Genomic DNA, 12,550 nt, shown 5'->3' on the forward strand with positions numbered 1-12,550 from the left:
AAGAGCTTTAATACTTTTGCCCAACATATTTTGTACTTCATTCCTGAATTCTTTGAACTTATTAAAGACTTCAGATTTATGTCTCATGAGGTAGACATAACCATATCTACTGAAATCATCAGTAAATGTGATGAAGTAGGAATATCCACCTTTGGCTTTAACTGTTAGTGGACCACATACATTACTATGGATGATGCCTAATAGTTTAGTAGCCCTTTCACCTTGTCCTATGAAAGGTGACTTAGTCATCTTGCCTAAAAGGCATGACTTGCATACTTCAAATGACCGGAAGTCAAAAGGGTCCAAAACTCCATCCCTTTGAAGTTTTGCAATGCGGGTCTGATTAACATGACCCAATCTACAATGCCAACGGTATGTATGATTTTGTTCGCTATGTTTAGCTTTCTTAGTTTCAACGTTTAGAATATCCTTATTGTTCAAATCAGGAACATATACTCCATTATATAACCTTGTAATTCCAAATAGTAAACCATTCAAACTAAAGGACAACAATCCATTAGAAAGCTCAAAACGATATCCTATATTATCCAAAGCGGATACTAAAATAATGTTTCTAGAAATCGCAGGTACAAAATAACAATCTTTGAGTTGTAATAATAAGCCCGAAGGCAAAGACAAACAATAAGTCCCTATAGCTAATTCAACCACATGTGCTCCATTTCCAACTCATAGGTCCACCTCTCCCTTGGCGAGTAATCTACTCTGCCTTAGTCCATGCACATCAGTATAAATGTGAGTACCACATCCTGTGTCAATGACCCAAGATGTTGAAGGAGGGAAGTTAATCTCAATCATTCACATACCTGAAATCTGACTTCTTCTTGTTTGCGAGGAAAGCCTTGTAGTGCTTCCTTTAGTGGCCAGGCTTGCCACAATAGAAGCAGACTACCTTCCCACCTTTTCCAATGCGCTTGAGAGCATCTTGTCCTTTAGGCTTGGGCTTGGGATTGACCTTGGCCTTGGCCTTTCCCTTGCCCTTTCCATTGCCCTTTTTCTTTCCTTTACTGGCAGCAACCAGTAAAACAGGCTTGAACTTCTTCAAGTCCTGCTCTGCAGTCCTTAGCATGTTCAAAAGCTTTGATAGGGTTTTCACCATAGCGTTCATATTGAAGTTCATTATGAACAGTGCATAAGAGTCAGGCAAGGGTTGCAGAATTAAATCCACTTGTAATTCTACATCCAACTCAAACCCCAGAGTTTCAAGCCTCTCCATGCGCTCGATCATTTTGAGCACATGAGGGCCAATTTGGGCTCTGTAACGCCCCACCTGAGGTACGTAGTTATTGTTTCCTCTTTCGCTCTTATTTGAGTTGGTTTTTGGTAATATTGTTTGTTTGAGTGTCGTGTTGAATGCTTGCCCTGAAATTGGTTGAAAATAGAAGAAGTTCAGTGTGCCAAGCTTCGCCGGGGCGAAGAAGAATCTTCGCCGCGACGAAGATGTGTTGAAACCACGGGGAAACTCTCTGGGCAATTTCGCCGCGGCGACAGGCCGATTAAAATGTTTGTTAAGTTTTAGATATTTTCTTCCCTAAGGGCAATTTGACCATTCTACCCCTAATTAGCAGGAAAAGTGGGGAGTTAATTGTAAGGATTTTTCATGGAGAATATGTTGATATGGGGGTGAGAATAAAAATAAAAAAAAAAGAAGCGAGCTACAAGTACCTTAGCCGCATAGCTGCAGGTTAAGGCCAATATCTGGGAGGGAGTGAGTCCTTGATGGCCGCGAATGTTCTTAGGGTGATGCAATCTCTAGCCACTATGGCCCCAACACCATATGGTGGGGGAGTTGGTCGATTAGAGCGTCGACTTCAGCCTGGTCGTTTTGCCTGTCCCTTTATCCTTTGGCTTGGACGAGCCAAGTCTACTCCCCCTTGGAGTAGTTGTCGCACCCGCAGGGGCAGGCTTCTTTTGGCTGTGCTTTTCTAAAGGTCACCAGCATGCATGGCGACCTTTGCTCGAGCCCCCATGAGGCTCAATCACCTTCTTCTTCCCTAGCCATCGTGTGCTCGGGTGCTTTACCTTTTCCCGAGCCTATAGTTGGCTCAGACGTCTTCTTCACTGGCCCCTTAGGGGGTTCGTGGCACTTTTCTCATTTACGGAGGTAGTTGCGGATTTCTTCGCGCTTGGGCCCTCCGCAAGTCATCTCCGGTGTGCTTCGTGTTGGTAGTGTCGCAAAATGTTTTGTCACCAAAGTAGCCGACGCCTTCGCCTTCTAGGCAGCCACTAACGCCACTGTTTTCTTCTTAAGACTTTAGGTTTTTCAGCCCACATTTCTGCAAGGAAAAAGGGAAACGAGTTAGTGATAATTTGCGTGGGAAATCAAACGCAAGCAAGCAACAACTTACCTTTTTCCAAAAGCGCTAAAAATTTAGCCTCGTCCCTACAAATGTTGTATGCCTTTAGGTGAGGAAGCGTAAGAAGCTCGTGGCGTTGTGCTAATTGTCAGGAAGATCGCTGGAAAGCTGCAGCCTTTGCAAGCTCACCATGGGGAGATAGTTCTGCTCGACGTTAACTGCAATAGAAAGTAATTTGGTTAGATAATGAAGCAAAGCTCGAAATTTGTCCTCGCATACGTGAGCGACTAAAGCCTTATCATTTCTAGAGCAAAGACATCGCTCGTCCGGCCGTAGAAGAAGAATTGAGAATCCCAGTGTGGGACCTTCTTCAGGACATCAATCAGCCCGTTGAAACGTACTTCCTCGCCTTGGAAAGGTAGTTACGTCTGACCTTGCCCCTTTTTGAACCTGTACAAGTGTACAAGCTCTTCAACGGACAGCTCGTCAGCTAGCGATCATGTACGCGATGTATACCCCGGTAATGATCGAGTAAGAATTGGTTGTTAGTTGGAGAGGAGCAATGTCGAATTCCTCAACACTTACGATGAAAGGTTGTAGGGGAATGGATACCCCGCACTTGAGAAGAGTCTCGAAAGTTGTCACCATCCAGCTAGAGGGTTCTTCCGAGAGTGTTCTCCTGGAGCCATCAAGTTGAGCTGCGGCGTATAGCTCGCCCAAATACCTTCAAGATCCCCGAGGATTGTGGCTCTTTTCGTAGCTGTGAGCTGGAGACGACGGGGAATGAGCCAGTTGGATCGAAGCACGGTTGAACAAGCCTGCAGAGGTGGGGTTGAGCTTCTAGCAATAAACTCTTCAAATATCTCGGGGGAAACGTCTCTTAGTATAGTCGAGCCAACCGATGAGTTGAACATTGATCTATGTGCGATTGCTAGACGAGGACATGGTTGTAACTTGACTTTGGGTACCTGAAAAAAAGAAGCAAACATGTGTTAGAGCTTGAAAAACTCGATGACCATTCCACGTTCGCTTCCGTCTGAGGCACCCAAAATAGCTCGCGCAAACACAATGAGGTCATGGACCTCCCAGGACACCAGCGGCCACCGCGATGAAACCCTTTAAAAGCCAATATCGTAGGAAACGTACCCCAAAACCCTACTAAAATCTTATAACATCTAATGTGGCCACTACAACAGCCACCCTTTAGCACAAAAGTCAGAAAAATGAGCAAGGAGAGAAGAAGTCTTACGGAATAAAGAAGCGCACTGAGAACTCGTAAGAAAGAAACTGCAACGATGTAAGAGCAACGACAAAGAAAAGCAAGAGGGTGGAAGAACATTCGAGATGTTTGAGTATTCGCCACCTTTTATAGTGATTTTGAATGTAAGACAAAAAGGCGAAGTTCAATCTCGACCATCGACTCACAACTGATCCTAGCCCTCATTCGTTAAGCGATCTCAACCCTTGGATGTGGCCACATGTGACCATCCATGAGGTGCGACGAACCATGGAAATGATAACCATCGCCGCACGACGCCTTGACTTCTTGCGTGAACAGTTGTTATCGCCCAAGCGCGACGAAACTAATTGACAAAGGTTGCCGCATTTAATGTGACACGACCACGCGAAAATTATATTTATACCTTGACTTTTTGTATTATGAGTTTTGACAGGTGGCATAGGTAATAATGTCCAAGTGTGAAGATGTCAACCAGACAAGGTCGGTTGTGGAAGCTTGATCGAGCATGCACTCAAAGACCACTATTGAAGCTGAGCTTGGCATCAAATCGAGCGATAGTCTTTAAAGCCCGAAACTAGCATCGAACATAGAGGAGCAGATGTTCTGTGGGGTTTTCCACCAAGCTCGGGCCAACGCAAGGATATAGCTTGGCTAGAATGACTCGGTGACTATGATTGATCGACCAACAAATAAGCTCGTGAGTCGTAGCTCGACCCAGCACAAGCTAGTCATGGACAATCCCAGGAATAATCAATCAATCCCCAGATTACTTCAGATCTCGGATATCGCATGAATGACTAGATCAACAGTATTGTTGTGCGATCATAGCGTCAATCACAAGGATATCGGATTGTGATCAAATAATTTGTAATCCCTTTAATTTTGCTATTTCCTTTATGTAATCTTGTATATATACCCCTAAAATGATGAGAGAGGGGATACATATTCTGGATTACAATTATATTGTAAGCTCTCACAGCATATGCACAAAACACAGTGGATTTAGGCAGTTTAACTTCGCCAAACCACTTTAAAAGTTCTCTTTGTCATTTACTTTCTGGCATTATCATTCATTCATCATTATTACCCGTAACATGCACACACAGTTCCGATCTCGACAATGTCGATTGGATCTCGCGGTGGTTTGATTTTGTATCAACAATATATATATATTTTACTTGGCAAAATATTTTAATTTTCAATTTTGTGCTCTTATCTCATTAATTTAACATCAATTGAAATAGCACTACAAAAATAACAAACACGTCATTACCATTAATTAATGAGAAAAATATAAATATAAATTGGCTTAAACTAATATTCCAATGAAATAAAACTAGACAGTAATACTTAATAGACATTGCCTACTTTTTAAATTTTTATTATTCAATTATTAAATTATAATTAGATTTATTTTTCAATTATATATAATATATTATATATATATATATAATATATATAATATATATATATATATATATAATATATATATATATATATCCCGTTTAGTGTGTTTTTAAACTTGTGTTATCTTCAATAGGTTTATAAAAAGTGTATAGTAATTAATAATGGGGAAAAATCACTAATATCCCCAGCTCTCTACCAAGTCACAATTTCTCACTCAAACATTTTATAAAATAATTACATTGTTTGTTAAATAATTATACTTACTGTAATAAATTTTAATAGGAAAACTAAAATTACAATACCGAGCTTGCAAGTCTAACCATATCAACAAAATACTCCATCCATGTCTAACCTAACCAATGCTAATAGACTAATGGTTGGACTTGAACCTATGACAACTGACTTGGACTCATGGTTGGACTTGTACCTATGACAACCCACTGTACATGTCATTATTTTCAAACAATAATACTACGTCTACAACTCAATCACATAACCTTCTCTTACAACCCCAATGTGACAGTTGAGTTAGCATTGTCAAGTCAACTCCCACCATACCCAAAGACACTAAGTGACTTTGAAAACACAAACGATTGTTTCTTAGAGACAAATGGTGTTCCTTTAAAAGGAACGGTCATTCGTCTATAAAGAATGGATATTCCTTCATAAAGGAACAACCATTCCTTTGCCGAGAAACAACTATTCCCTATTCCTCTTAAGGAACGATCATTCCCTAAGAAGGAACGACTGCTTTTGAGGTCTAGTCAAAATCATTTGTGGTCTTGCGTGTGGCGGAGTTGACATGACAATGCCAACTCAGCTGACACATTGGGGTTGTAGAGAAAGTGTGTGAGATTGGGTTGTGGGCGGAGCGTTACTCTTTTCAAAAAAGTGGTGTTCAAGCTCATACAATTTGTAGGTAAATCCCATATTTCAGGATAATTAACTAATTCATAAAATATAAAAGGGATTAACCCATAACTACTGGGAATTTAACACAAATTTCATAAATTAGCAAAAGAAATTAACCAATAATTTTAGTAATTTATAGGTAACATTTGGTTCATAGAATTTGTATTACTGAATGTTATATTAATGAAAAAAAATATTACCTTGAGATTAATGATAAATGTTATATTAATGTGCTTTAGTACATTATGGACATAAATAATTAATATGTTTGGTTGGGAGGAATAAAATAATATCGGAAAGGCTTTTATTGAATTGTACTTTTTAATAATAATTTATTAAATTATTATTTATTTAGAGTATTACTTTTAAGTTTTAACTTTTACATTTGAGAATTTAGTTAAAAGATCCCAACCACAATAAAAGTTTAAAATTTAACAAAATACCCTCAGCCACCTAAGACGTCTACCGACCGTCGGCCACCACTGCCGACTACCATCGACAGTCGCTGGAACGACACACGACCGATCAGATCTTTGATGACTGTGTCAATCTAGCTGGATCGTCGTGTTCCAACCAAATCGATACATAGTTGGCCAGACCAATCGATCGTGCACTATTCAATGATTGTTGACAGCAGCTGACAATGGCGGCTGACAGACAGCAGTCGTTTTGGGTGGTTGGGGATATTTGGGTGGGCATTTTTGTCAAAAAAAAATTTATGAGATTCAAAAGTCATTTACACATTGAGTTAATTATTATTTGGTAGACAAATGAGGACATTTATGTTCAAAATGTTTATTAATAAGGGTAAAAGGTTGGGACAGTAGATTACACTGATATAAAAAAATAACACTCTGTTAGTCAATAATCGGATTACCCCTCATATACCTATAATAATAACTATTAGTATTGAAAGATTATAAGATATTTACTACTTGACAACTAAACCTGAAATGGCCAAATTAAAAGAGATTACCGAAGTTTTTTTTATATTACCCCGAACCAAACGCCACATAGAGCATTCCTTATACCAATAGATATTTCAATTAGCAAAGGCCACCAACTGGAAACAATTGGTTACTTGATCTATAATTGTTTAATGCATTGAGATTCAAAAGATTGAAAACTTACAATAGATTAATAACAATATTCGACTAAAAGGACTTGTAAAATTAAATCAAAAACATTTCAGGATTATTTAGGTGATTTATAAAATTAAAATAAATTTCAAGATAATTTAAGTAATTTAGAATAAATTAGATAATTTGGAACAAATTTAACAATTTAGTAGGATTAAATTAAAACACTCTAAGCCAACCAATTGGAGCTATTAAAACTGTTCAAGTCCAGTACAAATTGGGCTGAAAATAACTGTGTCAAAGAGTGTACTAAATGAATACTATTTATGGGATGAACACACTCTACATTTTAACACATCCTTTGAATCACTCGTATTCAAATTAATGCACCAGAAATAAACGAAGAAAAAAGAAAATAATCAAATCAATCTAAACCACACTTTTAACATTTGGGAAAAAGCTACACAAATAATATATTGCTTCCATCACAAAGCTTCAAATTTAACTGAGTACTCAACTAAGTATGTACTCAGTCAAGCATCAAAGCACTGTTCCCTTCAATTTCAAAAATCAAATACAGGAGGATAACACACTAATTTTCTATGCTAATTCCTGTTTCAATTACGTAGCAATCTCATCAACTTCTGAATTAAAACAAAACTTGAAAAGTCGTTGTAAATCCCTGCATTACATTATGGAAAGGTGATATCAGTCGGAAGCAACTGAGATTACTAAAACAAAGATTACACACAACCTACACGATACTTACCCAAATACGGAAGGGTCATGATCTTTACAATGATGGGTTTTCACTGAGGTTACTAAAACAAAAGATTACACACAATCCACACGATTACTTACCTCAAATACGGAAGGGTCATGATCTTAACAATGATGGGTTTTGGAAACGAAATTTTGCCATTCGATTATATATTTGCCATCCTGGTCCACATCAGCTTCCCTGAATGTCTATCAACACAAATTCAAACATGCAAAAAGCAAGAAATAAATTAATATATGACTGGAAAAGAATTATTGCCTCAACAACACATCTTCCTATATTACGTCAAATCCACAAATTCAAATCAGTTTTTTGAACAGAATCATGATTGAGCAAAAAGCAAATATGTTCATTGATCAATTTTTTATACTCCTAGAGATGCTAGAAAGATCAAGAACTAATAATAGTATAACTCCCATTCAGTGTCGGGAGGCGTTGGGAAAGTATTTGGTTCTGGGTTCAAAGAAGCTAATACGCAGCTAAGTTCGGAGAAAAATAAAATCCTAGTACACTGAGTTTAGCCAAAAAAAGGCAAGGTAAGTTAAATCCAATGGCATTAGCTCACCTTATCAAGTATGATCTCAATGGTTCATCAGCCAATTTCATTTCAGATTCACACAGAAGTGCAATCAGCATTTGCTTGACCTGCCAAAATCACATATAATGAAGTTGCCTGCAAAGATGATTAAATAAAGCCAAATGAATCAACAAAGATATCTAGAATACAAACTGCAACTTTTTTATTCTTCACCACTTATTAGACAAAGTTTAAGCTGATAAGTACAAGACAAAATTTAAGCTGATAAGTACAAGGCTATTAGCTCAGGGATGGAACACATTTTGATATGATACAGAAGAAGCTTTCCTAGCAAAGTGCCCACAATCATCATAAGTTAAAAAACAGGGAAGAATGAGTCATATGAAAACTCAAAGATCCCATGCTTCAATAAAATAGTACAGGACTTGACCATGTAACAATGACAATCTTATATTTGTAGAAGAACCTCCATTTATGGTACGAGGGGAAGACTCATATTCCTGTTTCTAATTTCCACTTTAATTGCTAAACTCATGGAAAAAATACCAATGCCCTGGATATGAGCTAAAATTCTAGTACATTGGTAGAGTGGTTGAAAATTCCCACCATCATGGTTTTGAACACACTACATGAAAAGCTCCCTGTCGGAACAGGATATTAGTTATTATCTTATTCTCAAGCCAGGTAAAATGACTTTTGACAAAAAAAAACATAAGTGGGTCCCAAAGAACTGCTTTGACAGAGCACATGAAAAGAATAACGTCCAACATACCTCTTGGCGCTCAATAAATCCAGTACTATCAAGATCATAAAGCTGAATGCAACTGCACAAAGATTCCAGATATTACATACAGTCACAAATTACAATGGAAAATGAGGGATGGACAACACACTAAGTCACATATCACATCCAGTCAACTACAATTGATCTTGTCTCTTGAGGAGCATTTGGATGAAATACATTGAGGGATCTAACAAAGTCACCAAAATCGATGACTCCTTGTGCTTGACATCAAACAGATCAAAGATCTGCACAGAAATTTAATGCATGTCAGATCTCAGAGTATACAACAAATTGGTTAGCTGATATGAATAAAGCATATAATGCAGGTTTACACAGATACCCTGTGGCGAAGAGATTCTCTTTCTTTCGGTTCTTGAAGAGAGCCAACTGAAATTCTTCCGCATATGCACAAAAATAAATAAAAAAATAAAATAGTATCAAATGTCAAACATCTAAATTATAAAACGATACAGGTATCGCTTAGAACTTAGAACATAACTCAGTATCAATAATTAACTGTCTTCATTTTTTTATTTCTTTACATTATTGGGCCTAATTTTAAGCTTCAATTATTTCATCACAAAATAAAGAAGACAATAGAAACCGTAAAGAGAAGAGTGAAGGAAAAGAGAAGTGAGATGAGAAAAACAAGAAAGCTATTGGAAAGGTGCACTTAATGGACCATGATATGGATTGGGGAAGTACAATTTATATAAGTGGGCGTTGAAAAAAGAGCAGCAAAATGTTTATGGTGGTTTATAGGCCATATGGTAGAAAGGCAGCTTCTTTTTTTCTATGGTGAAAAAAAAAGAAATAAAGGTTGGCTCTAGATTGACTAGAAGGAGATACAACCTATTCAAGGATGATCTCTAAAGACTCAACAAGATCAGGATGGTATCAGGTCTTTTTTCCCCCTTGAAGATTCAGCAGAATTGGTGAAATATAGGGTGATCACGTGCACCTTATCAACACCCTCATTAACTGGAATAAATTAAAATCATGAGATCTGAATGAAGGTATATATAAAATCGAATCAGGAGTATACAGATCATAAAAATCTTAAGTCATGGGAAGTCTAGAAAGCTCCATAAAAATTCATCAGAGGACTACAGAAAGCCCAAATTTATTCTAGCAAACATATCAACACTCTGCAACCAGTTTTCAGTCATATATATTTTGAGGTGATTGTAAGTCATCAACCTCATATCAGATTTCATACTATCCAAACTCTAACACGAGGATTAAGACTCATGATTATTACTAGCCAGAGTATCTATAGTCATTCACTCATCTTGAAATTTCCACCAGAGCTACAAAATTCTCTAACTTTGAGTTCCAGCCATATCCAAATACACACTGTGATATTGTTCCTATGAAACCAATGCAACACCTTGTTTCCCTCTCTCCATGGTGGCGCTAGAAGCTAATATAGACAAAATGACTCACAATTTTTTCATTAAAATGAGAAGTACAAATAATGGTCCATACGTAAAAAATTTGAGATGGAAAAACATTATAGGATGGTACAGAGAGAAAGAAAACTGACTAGAGAGTAAAAAGAAACAAAGAAAGAGATACGTCTTGAGTTTCATGATGGCCTTTGCGCAAGTAATGGTAAAGGCACCTGCCAGACTTTTTCAATTTATAATCTAAAATGAAATTCAGCCTGGATTTAAAGAAAGAAAACTAGAGTGTCTTCAACAGCTCACGATTGTAGGTTCGGAGTAAAGAAAATTATGACACCTAGATGTGAGACAATCTTAAATAATATAATGTATTAAAAATTGCCTCTTCGTTCAAGTAAGAAACAAAAAGTTCTTTTCTTTTTCCAGAAGAGCACCATACTGTCTTAAAAAGAAAAAACCATAGGAAGGCAAAAGTCAACAGCACTTGGTTGACACTTTGCAATTATCTTTAGGGTAAGGAATGAAATGGTAGAGGGTCAGGTGTTATGACACAAAATACTAGAGAAGCACTGTGACTGAGCCCACAGCCAGAGTAAACGAGCAGGTGCCTATATATGGTGAATCCAAATATATATATTAAAAAAAAAAAAAAGGGAGAGAGAGACATCATCAGTCCAGCCACTTAAACCAAGAAAATAATACACAATGTATTCCATGATGTACATATGTTATCCATTTACATATGCGGGATCTTACCCCTATATTAATTGTGCAAATTTTTATTTTTTGGTTGCCAGGGGATTAGGCAGTTTGTTGAGGGAAGACAATTGTTCTAAATTACCAATAAGAAAGAGATTTAACTAATGAGCAAAGAGATAGCACTTTTTACTTTACATACCAACCAACTGAGCTAACATATTGTCATATATGTGTATGTATGTTTACATGTAAATGTATCTATAGAGAGATGAAAAAAGTCCTTTTCCACAAGCACTGAAACACAAAATACCTTGCTTATTAACCCATCGTCAACCACAGAAATGCTGATCATCGAATAGTTCGAAAAGCGCTTCAACTTCACTGACACTAACTGGGGATCAGAAAAGCCAGAAGATTAATATGACTAGACTTAACATAAAATAAAGACATGAGCAGATGGGCCAAAGAGCAGTAATTTAACTTCAACGGGTTCTAAACTGGGGAACTTCAGACCCTACAACCTAAAAACCAAGAAACATAATATTCCAAGTAGATGGCCCCAAGGGATTTGAACCCTGATCTTGGAACCAGGGGTTTTACTCCAAGCCTAGTCCTTGAGGTTAACAGAATCTATTTGAACAAACATCTTTGAAAAATTATTTTCTTCATTCCGTATCATATATCAACTCGAAAACAAATCACCCTTTCTTCATTCTAACTCAAAATAAACTACAAATATAGCAGTCAAAATAAACTATCAATATAGCAGCAAGGCTGGGTACTGGTAAAATACTCACCACTCATCATGAATTATTTTTTTCTTCAATAATAAATCATGTTAAGTAAACAAAAAAACGTTATACATCAAAACTCAAAATATAAAAACACAGAAAAATCAGGACCTCAACTTCCAAGATATAAAGTTTGTTTATGATGATAATATTTCAGTTTTATTTTATTTTTTGGATTTCATAACTAGTACCAATCAAAGAAGCATGGAACACGTTACTCGTAGAAACTGAAAACAATAGCTAATGAAAACCAAAAAATCTCATCTCCCATGACTTACAAGCAGTTTGTGAGGCGAGAACTACAGGGTCTTCATGTCCAGGGGCTGTCTTGCAACTTTAGAATGAAAACAGCCCATTTCAACAAGCGATAACCAAAAGAACAAGAAAGAAGCCGAATACACTGCAATTCTAACAGCAAATCATCGTTTCCAAAACCAATCTTCGTCTCTGCACGCCCAGATTCTGATCATTAGTATGAAACTAAATAAACCCAATCCGTATGAAAAAAAAAGTTATTAAAAAGTAAAAAAACAATCACAGGAAATATATTTGAAAACGACCATCAGTCAGAATTTAAATATACCAGAACGGTTGACTA

General features: G+C 37.1%; 1 pseudogene; it reads right to left on the bottom strand.

Moving 5' to 3' along the window:
• Positions 1 to 7,460: 7,460 nt before the first annotated feature.
• LOC116120724 lies at positions 7,461 to 12,308 on the bottom strand (annotated as a pseudogene).
• Between the last annotated feature and the right edge of the window lie 242 nt (positions 12,309 to 12,550).

The sequence above is a fragment of the Pistacia vera genome, unplaced genomic scaffold (genome assembly GCF_008641045.1).
Source record: "Pistacia vera cultivar Batoury unplaced genomic scaffold, PisVer_v2 Contig941, whole genome shotgun sequence".
In the NCBI taxonomy this organism is placed as follows: domain Eukaryota; kingdom Viridiplantae; phylum Streptophyta; class Magnoliopsida; order Sapindales; family Anacardiaceae; genus Pistacia; species Pistacia vera.